This window comes from Aphelocoma coerulescens, chromosome 1, assembly GCF_041296385.1.
Source record: "Aphelocoma coerulescens isolate FSJ_1873_10779 chromosome 1, UR_Acoe_1.0, whole genome shotgun sequence".
Classification (NCBI taxonomy): domain Eukaryota; kingdom Metazoa; phylum Chordata; class Aves; order Passeriformes; family Corvidae; genus Aphelocoma; species Aphelocoma coerulescens.
Genome location: NC_091013.1, coordinates 63,697,629 through 63,709,001, shown reverse-complemented (window position 1 = coordinate 63,709,001; position 11,373 = coordinate 63,697,629). Strand labels below are relative to the sequence as shown.

At 42.3% G+C, this 11,373-nt stretch overlaps 1 long non-coding RNA gene across 1 annotated transcript; it reads left to right on the top strand.

The window, feature by feature from the left end:
• Positions 1-1,702: 1,702 nt before the first annotated feature.
• LOC138108055 (uncharacterized) lies at positions 1,703-10,943 on the top strand. The gene is made up of 3 exons (XR_011149847.1): positions 1,703-1,801; positions 7,870-7,970; positions 9,985-10,943. It is a non-coding gene; the product is annotated as an uncharacterized lncRNA (long non-coding RNA).
• The last annotated feature ends 430 nt before the right edge of the window (positions 10,944-11,373 follow it).

Sequence of the window (11,373 nt, the reverse complement as noted above, 5' to 3'; positions counted from 1 at the left end):
GGTGTGTGCTGACAACTATCAGTCCTCTGTGGAGGGGCTGAGGTGTTTTGTTCAACCTCCTATGTGGAAAACACTGTGAACAGGAGGATAAAGGGCTGAAATATGTTTCTGAAAGCATATAATCAGCTTTAGAACTGAGGAGATTGAGAAGAAGCTTCTTCTGGCAGTAGGTATTCTACTTGGTCTATACATAGATCTTTAGATTGCCAAATACTCTTCAAAAGTTACACCCCTGATTTGGCCTGAGTGAGAAACAAAATGTAGTCTTCAGAATGGAAAAGAATAAAATAAAATAAAATGTTCCTTCAATGGAACTGACATGACCTTGGACCAAGATGGTGATTTGTGCTTTATGACCCACCAAACTAGTTTACCACGTGGTCAAAGATGCATTAAACATTTCTGCAGTCCTGATGCATACAGTAAGATACTCTTTCCGAGGGAAGTAGCTCGTCCTTTGGAGATGTTTGTGTTGCTATCACCACGGCAACCAGAAAAGATGAAAGTCAGAATAGGAAAACAAAATCAAAACCACTGGCTGAAGTATGGGTGGGCAGTGAGATTGTAAAACCAGGCATGGGCTTTTAAAGGAAATGACTGTTCTGTATCAAAGAAACAGGGCAGAATTACTCGTGCCATAGTCTAAAAATAGCACTCGCAGCTTCATTAAGTGCAACGGCTCTTATAAACCCTGTTAGAGCAGATAGGAATGGGGGATTCTCCCTCTGATCAGAGTGATGTTGCTCCATCCTGCTTCACAGGGGAATGTGCCCCACAGCCCACACTGCTTCCAAGAAAAACCACTTGTGGTCCCACTTTTGACATGGGTTTTATGAAACAGAGCTATGAGCAGCTGTGGTACTTGCTCTGCCTGAACCATGACAACTTAAATAAACCCTGAAATCTGGGCCCTTAACATGACACTGGATCCTACTCCAGTAGACTTGGTTAAGACCCATTGTCTAATTCTGTTTGAAAACAGCTCCTTGGTTAGCTAAGTCAAGATTTTGATGTCATTCCACACAGAGAGGACCTTTGCCCTAATGCCTAATTTGGGAGAATGAACCCACAGAATTCCACAAGGATTATTTTCAGGAGAAGGGATAAACCTATATTTTCCATAGAATAGAACAGAAGTTTGATTATTGAAATGTAGCTAGAAAATCCACACATTTCCCACAGCTATATTCCATTTAGGCATGGTTTGGCCTTAGATTTGAACTATGAATCCCTGTCTAAAATTAAACTAAGTCTGGCTCAAAACAGCGCCTCCTCACTTGTTCCCAAGTTCCACCACAGATGAGTCCGGCAGAAAACATAATTTGAAGACAGTTCTCAAATCCATTTGCAAACCCCAAGACAGACAAATATTACCTCTTTCACCATCATGGTAGAGGGAAGAAGATTTCCCTTAATCAGTCTAAAATATTGCCTCATCTCCTAAAAGGAAGGCTGTGTAGAACAGACTGCTTTACTATGACACAGAAAATTCAGCAAGATTCTTCCAGGTCCTCCACTTCTTTACTTATTTGTCAAAGGCTTATAAAGAGAGTTTTTTTTCTCTTGGAGAATTTAGGGATTACATAAACAGAGCTCAACACCACTGAGTCAGATGAGGACGTGCTTGTTAAGCATTAACAAGCACCCAGCCTTTTCAAGTGTCTGCTCATGGATACCACCTACCACAGGCTTCAGGGTTGGTTTTTGCAAGGTTTTTGCATGCTGTGTTAAGCAAGCCCAGCTGTGTGCAATCACTAGGATTAGACTCCTTTGGCTCTCTTCTCCTGGTGCCTAATGGAAGGTAAGGTATCTAATTCATCAGAATAAAAAATGTTTTTTCTATTTTACTTTTCCCAAATGCATCCACCACAATGGGCAGGAAGAGTCACCCAGACTCCCACTTATCTTTATTACCAGTTTATGTTATATGGGCCAGCAACACCTACTATGTAACCTGCTGGTGCCAGTGTCCTCTGCCGTGCCCAGCACACAGGACATGCAAACCTTTTGTACCTCCGAGGTGAGGGTGTCCTCGTTTCAAATGCCAGGTGTTCACCAAGGGCCCCAATACCCTCCAAATTCCCAGAGCCTTTCCTTTAGCTCTAACACTGAGGTGAGCCTCACCTACATGCATGCACAGACCCAGTAACTAGTCTCAGACAAAAGGCCTTGTTTGAAACCCAACCAGCGGCGCTTTTCGGATTGCTCCCAAGTGGGCTGTTTCTCTGTGTATCCTCCCGCAGTGTGGAAGCTTTGGTCTCCGTGCACAACCCGTAAAAACAGAGACGGTGGAAGAGAAACAAATTATGTCAGAATGGCTGAAGGCTTAATGGGAGCGCAGTGAGGCAAACTGCTCTATATTTGCATTTATTTTCATTAGTTCTCAGATTTACAGGAGATCCAGAGAAATGTAATTTGATAGTAAACCCAGTTGGTTACAGTATCCAAGCAGAGTGAAAATCCCCTCAAATTGGATGAAACTCGATGCTGCCAGCATACTCCTGAATCCCCTCCAGTGTATTTCCAAATCACATTCCTCCTTTACTCTGCTGAGTGCTGCCCGAAGAATCAGCACTAAATCAACTAACCTGCAATATACTTCTTTTTCTCTAATGCATCTATAAATTTCAGGGAACTATGGACTTCTTCTTATGAAATTTAATTTGAGTCATTTTGGGAAACTTTTCCATATTGAAAGGAACTCCTGGCTTTCATTGTACTTATACTTTGCTCTTAGTGAACTGCAAATGCTTTGATTTAAAGGAACATAGCCAAGGTAAAGCCTGCCTGCACAAAAGCAATTGCGTCCATTTCCACTTGGCAGGAAAAAACATGCTGAGCTGAGCAATCTCATCTCCACCAGCCACTTGAGGATGGGCACAGAGAACATGGGCTTGTGAGTGATGCTGACTTTTCCTCCGAGATTGCCTCCAAGATTGCCTCCGAGATTGCTGTGTCATGGCAAGGACAAAGCAAGAGCCTGGCTGTCACTTCCAGCAGGCTGAGTCACAGAGAGAGCTGCTGCCAACCTCTCTCCATCCCAAGGAGCACCAGTGCTGACCTCTGCATTCCCATCCCTAGATTTCTGTGAATGGGGCCTTTCAAAAACATGGTAGTCTGAGTGAAATGATGGGTGCACAGCATAAACTGAGTAACACCTTCACAGCACCAAAACTGATCAGAAAAAGCTTTTTTTTTCCTTCTTCCTTTGAAAAAAAAAGACCGTTCTATATGATTACAGGGTTTCCCAAGTAATTTCTGACAACCTCTGCTCCCACAGTTTGGTAACACAAACCATGTCAGGTGCAAATGAGTCAAATCTCGCTGTTACTAGAACAGAGAGAAGATGGTAAAGCAGCAGTTTCCAGATTATGGCTCATAAATTAATACTACACAGTCTGCAAAAGGTAGTGGACTCCAATTCATTATGCGGAAATGCAACTCAAAATGTTAAGAGGGAAAAAAATCAGAAATTACTGAAAACATCAGAGTTGAAGATTGGAAAGAGAATACAAGGGAGGAAGTGGGACTGAGGCTTATATTTAAAAGTCACTAAAAGAAAATAAATTCAGGAAAACCCCTCAGTTAGGCTTGGACATCAATCCAGTTTCCCATAAAGGAAGAAGAAGGCACTATTAAGTGCTTAAAGTAAATATAGACATAGATGGTTACTGAAGTTACAGAAGAGGAAATCAGAAGTTCGTAAATGCAAGAACAGAATAAGGGAGGCATAGTGGTTAGAAAAAAAATTGCATCTGGTTCGACTGACCAATCTGACCTCTTGCTGCTCCTATCTTTATGGTGATTGATACTGCCCCTCCACATGGACAGGTATCACCTCTCACAGCTTTCTTACACCAAAGGTGACATGCCAGGAGTTACCTGAAGCACTCACTGAGGCCCGGGATTGCTACTGCTGTGGCACACCTATGACAAAGATTTCATGGAGCTGTGCGGTCCCTGCTCCACAGGCAGAACCACTGCACAGGACAGCAGGACAGAGCCATGAGGTGGGCAGGACAGGAGACTTGTGTTTCTGTCACTGCACAGAGGCCAAATCACCTGCACTCGGTGGCTCACCGATGCATGAGCACAGCCAGAAAATTGATGCAATCAGGAGGAGCTGATAGAGAAAACTGTTTGAGTCCCCAGCCTCACATTTTTCTACATCAAACCCTGAGAAATAAGGCATTATCAGGAAAGGCATTGGAAAGAAAATGACTAAAGCAATACAGCGGCCAGCTTCACTGGGTTTTGTAAGAACTGGTTAGAGGCCAGTTCTTTGAAAAATCTCTCCTAAGAGATTTTTGAGAGAGTTTGCTGGTGTCACAATAGCCTCATGAGCAAGATAGTTGCCTCTAACCTTTTATCCTTCTCTTATCGCATGTACCCGCCTCATACAAATTGAGATCCCAGCGCCATTCTTTCTGGTTTCTCACCACTTTTCCTACACTCCTGGTATCTCTCATGTTGCCTATTTTTTTCAGCATTGTCTACTGAGTTTTTTGCAACTGTCTACATGAATAGGTTTATCTCAATAAATAGATGAGGTGCCTTCATGAACATCCTAGAAATGGTTTTATATATCCTCAGTGATAAAGGTCACACAGTCTAGGTACACTCAAACCAGAAAATGTCTTGAGATGTCTTCCAGTGCTCCATATCCCCATTTCTGTGAAATAATGGCAGTCATCCACACACCTGAAAATGTCCAGCTACTTATACACTCTTTCTATTTTTCCAAGAGAGGCTTGAATATTTTTATTTATTCACATTCCCAATATTTTATTATTACTTTCTAAAAATCCAGTTTAAAAAGGAGAAATGTGGCTTCTGTGAAGCAGGTACAGAATTGCCAGTGCAACCTTGGTTTGACACAGTTTTGGATATCTGGAATTATTTGCTCAGTAATCGAGTTTTACTGTTATACGATGCATTAAATACTCCCTTAAGAAACCTTTAATCAAGGAAATGCATTGTCTCGGTGTGGAATTGGTTTATGGGCTAATCATCATATATGTTAACTACTATTTAAAGTGTCAAAGATCTGAAACACAAAGAGCATCATTTATAACTAGTAAAACTAGCTTTCAGCTTTTTCTGGGTCATAAATTATCCTTTTACCTACCTACCTACCTACCTACCTACCATCTGCACATTTTTTGCTTGCACACTGGTTAAATATTATTTGAAAGTACTTCAGCATAAATGAAATTAGCAATGGGTAACTTTAAATGGGTGACTCAGTTTCAGCTCTTACCAGGAGCTCAAAAGGATTTTAGAAATATGACTTGATAGAACCTTATTTTTCAGTCTTCTCTAGAATGTTGTGTTTTCTCACAGGAGTGGGAATAATAGGTCATCCTCAAATGAGGGGAACCACTTAGTTAATCTGAGGCCCTTCCACTTCTGACGTGGTATATATATCATCAGCAGAAGAGATGATAGAAAAACATCTCAGTGCCAAATGCAGTAATTAACATAATACAAATTTGGGTACCAGGGTGATGGCAAAGGAATCAGTCCTTTCTGCAAATCACTCCTAAAGTTGCTGGGAACCTGGAGTTATGAGCAGGTCAGGATCAAACCGTAAGCTCCACAGCAGTTTCCTTTATCTCACAGGAAGTCTGCTTCTAGACCGTACGCAAGCAAGCCCTGGGGCTGTTTGTTTGTGTTCCTTTCCTTTCCACGGCACAAGTGGTTTCGGTGCACATGTTCCTGTTTGCTTTGGACACAGGGGCATTGTGAGTGTGTTTACAAGTGGACTTCTCTAGCACGCATGCTGCAGCACCCAGTACAGCTCCCAGACTTTTGTATGGCAATCAAATCCACACAGAGCTGACTTTAGAGAAGTCCTGTCTGTCTTTCCACCTTGCAGCTCTCCCAGATGTGCAATGCAGGCAGTTCTTAGTGTGTGTAAAGAACTGACAAGATCAAGGGGTTGGGCAAGATTTCTCTCCGGACTGCCACTACTGCCTTCCCAAAAAGATTTTAGGCAGCTGTACCTCTGCCTGCACTTTCTGTGTGCAATGATCTGGTGCACATTTTTGGTTATGCTGGAGCATGGCTGCAGACAATTGGTGAGGTGATCCTGTGGTCAGTGTCTCAGGGCTTCGTTGTCTCAGAGAACCACTCAGGTTGGGAGGAACCTCAAGAGACTGTCAAAGCAGGGTCAGCAGTGAATTCAAACGAGAAATTAAACAACTTGATTCTTCTGACAATCATCATGAGAGCAGACCTGTCTTTGCCTTCCTGCCATGGAAAGGAATGGCTGTGCAAATGCTTGTGAGAAAGAGGTGGCGGGAAGGAGATATGGTCCATTTTAGGAAGAGAGATAAGAAAAGTTTCAGGCAGTTGGTCCCAAAAGCCTGCAGGGGAGGAAGGAAGAGAACACAGAAATTAATCTTGGGCAATTGAGATAAGAGTCACGGTTTCAGAAAACATAATTTCTTTTTATTTTTCAGAGCTTTAAGACTGGGAACAAAATATGATATATGTCCTAACTCTTCTGACATTTAATTTCATTCAGTAATTTACACTTAGAGCAGCTGAGTGAAGAAAAGCTGTGCTGCTGCTTGGATAATCTTGTACTTCTGCCCTGGATAGGTACAAAGGGACAGCACACCAGGTACAAGAAAGAAAAGGAGCCAGTGCACACTTACTCCACTGTGCATAACACAAAATGGTCTTGAGGAAAATCACACACACACAGATTAAACCTGGATAAGGATCAAATGCAATTTAGCCACCACAAAAAATACCCCACAAAAAACTACCAAAACAACACAACAACAAACCACTCCCTGCCCCCAACACAAAACAAGAGATTCTGTCTTTCCATGGGCTCCTTTCTTCAAGCAGAAATTGCTAACTGCTTTGTTTGACCTCCAAAGTCACTAGGTTTTATTCTACTCAAGCCTGATCTTTCAGGATGCCAGCTGAGTTAATGTTCTCAGGATAATCACAAATTCCAAAAATGTATTATTTTGAAAGGTCTGAAGCACTTGCAGAAATACAACTTGCCACTTGCACCTGGCCAAATCCAGCTTAGGAACATCATTAAAATAATTGCATCCCCTTTAATACAATTTTTATGCAAGTGTATGAGCATATAATATCTTCAAAGATCAAGAACATTTTATTGCCTGCTCCCTTTGAGGGATGCATCATTAGATCTGCCTGCCTTAGGTTCAGCCTTCAATGCTGATCTCACATAATGATTTGCAATTGATAGTGCCCCAGTTTTATGTCCCCATACCTTTTTGAGTTAGACAGTGAAAATGAGGAACTGACTCTTCATCACCTCACTAACCCTTGTTTAGTCCCATTTTGGTGAGAGTTATATGTGTCTACCAATCTGGGCCAAGGACCCTCAAGGTCAGGTCTTCAAAGCTCACTGGCACAGACAGGACTTGCTGGGATGCTCAAATGTTTCTGCACTGGGAAGGAACTTCAAAGGGATTTAAAGTGAGATTCTGGTACCTTTGAGAATCTCCTCTGTTCCTTGCATCCCTACAGAATCTGCTGTAGGGCAGACTAGAGGGAACAAAGAACTTGAACTATACCTACTCCCGTCATTTTTGTAATAAGAAGACCCTTTTCCATCCTTTTGTTCAAAGCCCCATGTGGTTTGCTGCAGTAGCTCTCCCCTTTGGTTAAATGGGTGATTAGCAGCACATACAAATGAAGATACATTTTGGAAATGCAGTGACTTTTCTTCCAGTGTAATAAAAATCCACAATTTGTGTTACAATTTTTATCCCAAAAGTAAGTTGCTGGTGATTTTTGGCCATCTTTTTAAGCAGTAGACAGAGTCCCATCAGCAAATAACTACCCATTCTACACAATTATTTTTTTTTTACCTTATAGATACTGACAAAGAGTTTTGTGAACTGCCAGAAAAATAACTCCTGGGAGAATGGAAGTAGGAACATGGAAACATCCGTACTGCATTTGAGAAGTCTCTAGCTGTGAGTTACTTTTGGGTGGATGGATGGGTAAATAAATCAATAGGCATATAAACAACAACAGACAGAGAAGATACACAGTTCACTGGAGTTTACAGTTCTCTGGAAAAGTAAGTCTTGCATAACAGCTCTGGGTTTGCACACAGCAGCCCACTGCACTGTTATTTCCTATGCGCTGTGGCAGGTATATCAGTCCTGAGCACAGCAGAGCTTTACAGAACATGAGCCACAAAATCAGAGTTCACCATCCTATCCAGCTTTTTCATCTGGTGGGGCAGCTGCTCAGCTGATTGCTGGCAACCATTCCCTGTTTGTCACAGCTAAAATGTTAACAATGACAAAGGCTTTCCAGATAAATTTGGGAGCGTTTTCTGTTTTGAGAGGTGCAGAATTTCCGTGCAATGATTCCTCTGAGGCAGAGGCTTTTAGAGATAAAATATAAATTCTGAAGCCTCAATAGACCTATATCCCGTTCCTAGTTACCCTGTGCTAAAGGGATTATACATTATCCCTACTGCACAGAGATATTTTGCAATTTAGTTTCCTCTTCTTTGGCAATTTCACTGCAAATGGACAGTCTCACAAGGGATGGCATGCTGGCTTGCAAGACCCCAAAGATTGCTCCTGTGTTCCTAGGTGCTTCCTTCTATTGGAGTATCCATCTGTAATTTCCAGTGTTTGTTCCATTCCAAATACATTTGCTAAATAGATAAAAATTACCCACACTGATTTACGTAAGATAGACCATCCACAAAGGAACAAGCAACTCTACAAGGTCACTCAGATTTTACTCAGTCAGAAAGAAAACCTGGTCTTTGTTTAAATTGGCCAGTGGAATAGCAGGGGGGATACTGTGGGATCATATTCCCTTGGAAATGCAGATGAGAGACTTTTCAGACTGTCAGAGCTTTTGTCCAGGCGCACACCCACTGGGGACAACAGAGCCTGGAGGGGGTGGGTGGCACATAGCTGTGTTTTATTTCAGCACAGAGTGGGGGCAAACACCTCAGAAATGCTCTTGGACACCTCAGTATTGAAATAGACTGAATTCCTTACCAACACCATTCCTTCTCCCTCACACTCATTTCTGTCAGGAGTGATATCCCAGACTCAACAGGAATATATTTTTTTCTGGTTTGATTTTCTATTAAACAAAATATATGCTGTGGTGCTTCTCTGATTCCTACGGCTACAGCTCATGGGTTAATGTATAAGCAGCATATTCCTGAAGCATTTAAGTTGCTATTTCCCTTCACTTTGCTAAGGTAATGAGGTGTTTGATGAAGGGAATTCAGCTGCAGAACTGCAAACGTACACTCTGTAGGCTAGAGAGAAACCACAACAAGCTCTTGTATTTAATGTTCTGATAATTCGGGCATTTCTGCACCTTACATCAGGCAGTGACACAATGCAGCCTTTTAATCTACATAGAAAGTGCTCCTTCAGTAATGGAGTCTAGGCCTGTTTCAGCAAAATTAGATTTGCATCACTAATTCAAAACACAAAAAAAAAGTCGGAAGGATGCTCTGGAAGTAGAGGTTGTCTGCTCATCTGTTCAGATAAGTGAAGCATAAAGCCTCGACAATGTGAGGAGGTAATGGAACAAGTTGCTGTCAGCATGCCACGCTGGTCAGTTAGATTAAAAGAGCATGTCTGGTCATGATTGTCTTCTGTTTTTTGGTTGGTTTTTTTTCTAAGAAACATATCAAAAAGGGTATAAAAACAGTTCAAAATCACTGATGGGTTTTTTATGAGTTACCTGGTGTCGAACTGCTGGTAACTCCAAGACCTTCTTTCTTTTTCAAGAGTTTGAACAATGTAATTAAGGTTTCTTGGAAATAAATCAATACTTGATATCATCTCTGAATAGCATGTTGGCCAGACAATCTCCCTGCCTTATTGAGACATGGCTTAAAGTCACTGATGTCAGAGTTTAAGCTCTCACCTTTTTGCTTGCATGTTTTCTTTGTAGAGAAGGTTTTCTTGTTGCAGTTAAAGCTTCAACCCTTCCCTTCAGGAGGCACAGCTGCTGCATGGCAGAACACAGGCACTCCAGAGGAGCGTTGCGACCTGCTCTGATTTCGTTAACCCTTGCTGCGGCTCCGCGTGGGAGGTGGGCTGTGACAGATTGACTGCAGTTTTCCAGCCATCTTCAGAAGCAGTTCATTGCACAGTTTGCCTCTCCTTTGTCCTTTTTCCCCCAGCAGCATACACAGAAAATGAGGATGCAGTAGCCTTTCACATGGCATTAGTCAGCTGGGAGGGGAATGGGGCTCCAAGGGGTGTGGAGGGAGTACTACCCCAAGGCAATTATGGCTCTGCTTTTAGTTGGCCCTAGTGAACACCTCTCCAGGATGGGCAGTCATTTCAGTAGAGACTGTTTACTTTTTTTAATGTGATTTCAGAACCTGACAAGGCCTAAGTAAATTCTCTGGACGCTTGAAACTGTTTAGTCTGAATTTTAAGGGAAACAAAGTTGCACTACTGAGCAGTTAGGTCATAGGTAAGCTGTAGGATTTTTACTCTTGCTTTGAAATGGTGCTGAAATAGGAGGAATTAGTGCAGTCCAGTGGTTTAGTTTAAAAAACAAGGCGGCCTTGGTACTGAGTTATCTGTGCTGCTTGGCCCTTTTTTTGTCTGCAGCAAGGCACAAAAAAGGTCCAAGTTGTTGATGCTTTCTATTTGAAGTTTCCTTGGGAGGAACCCCCAGTAAAGAAACACCCAGGAGAGAGGAGAGATCATTGTGCCTTAAGTGCAGACACAACCCGGCTCCAAGCCCCTCCGAGTCTAGCTCCATCCCACTCTACCATTTGGACATCTCAGTCTCCAGGTGCACCCAAGGATGCTCTCCTGGGATTAATAGGAGACTCTCTGCCCCTTCATACTGCTTTTATGAAATCACATTGGACATTTTCCCCACTATCAGCTGATGATGTTGTTGGCAAGAGCTCTTTCTTCAGTGCTGTGGGGTAGAGGAAAATGGTATTTAGGAGGTTGCATTATGTTTGAAGACATAAAAAGAAAGAAAGAATTCATTCAGATACTCAGTATCAGAGTTAAACATCCAGTGTAATGAAACCTTCAGGCTGCTCTTTGCCAGACCAAGCTGAGCTGTTTCAGCTGGGATAGATTGGAACTGAAATGTGTCTTCAGGCAGAATGGGGGAAAAATAATAATCCTGATGACATAATTGAGGAAAATCAGGGTCACAAGCCTGGATGGTGATCACTGCCAGACAGAGGTTACACATAATCTTTCTTGGCCACATCCACCAGAGTGCTGCAGGAAATCAGTTTCTTCCCCTTGGTGCACCCAGGGAACTATGCATTCAGGATTAAATGTGTTTAATCCTGTGCTGTCCTACACATGGTCCTACGAAGACACTCTTCAAAGAAGCAAGTCTGGT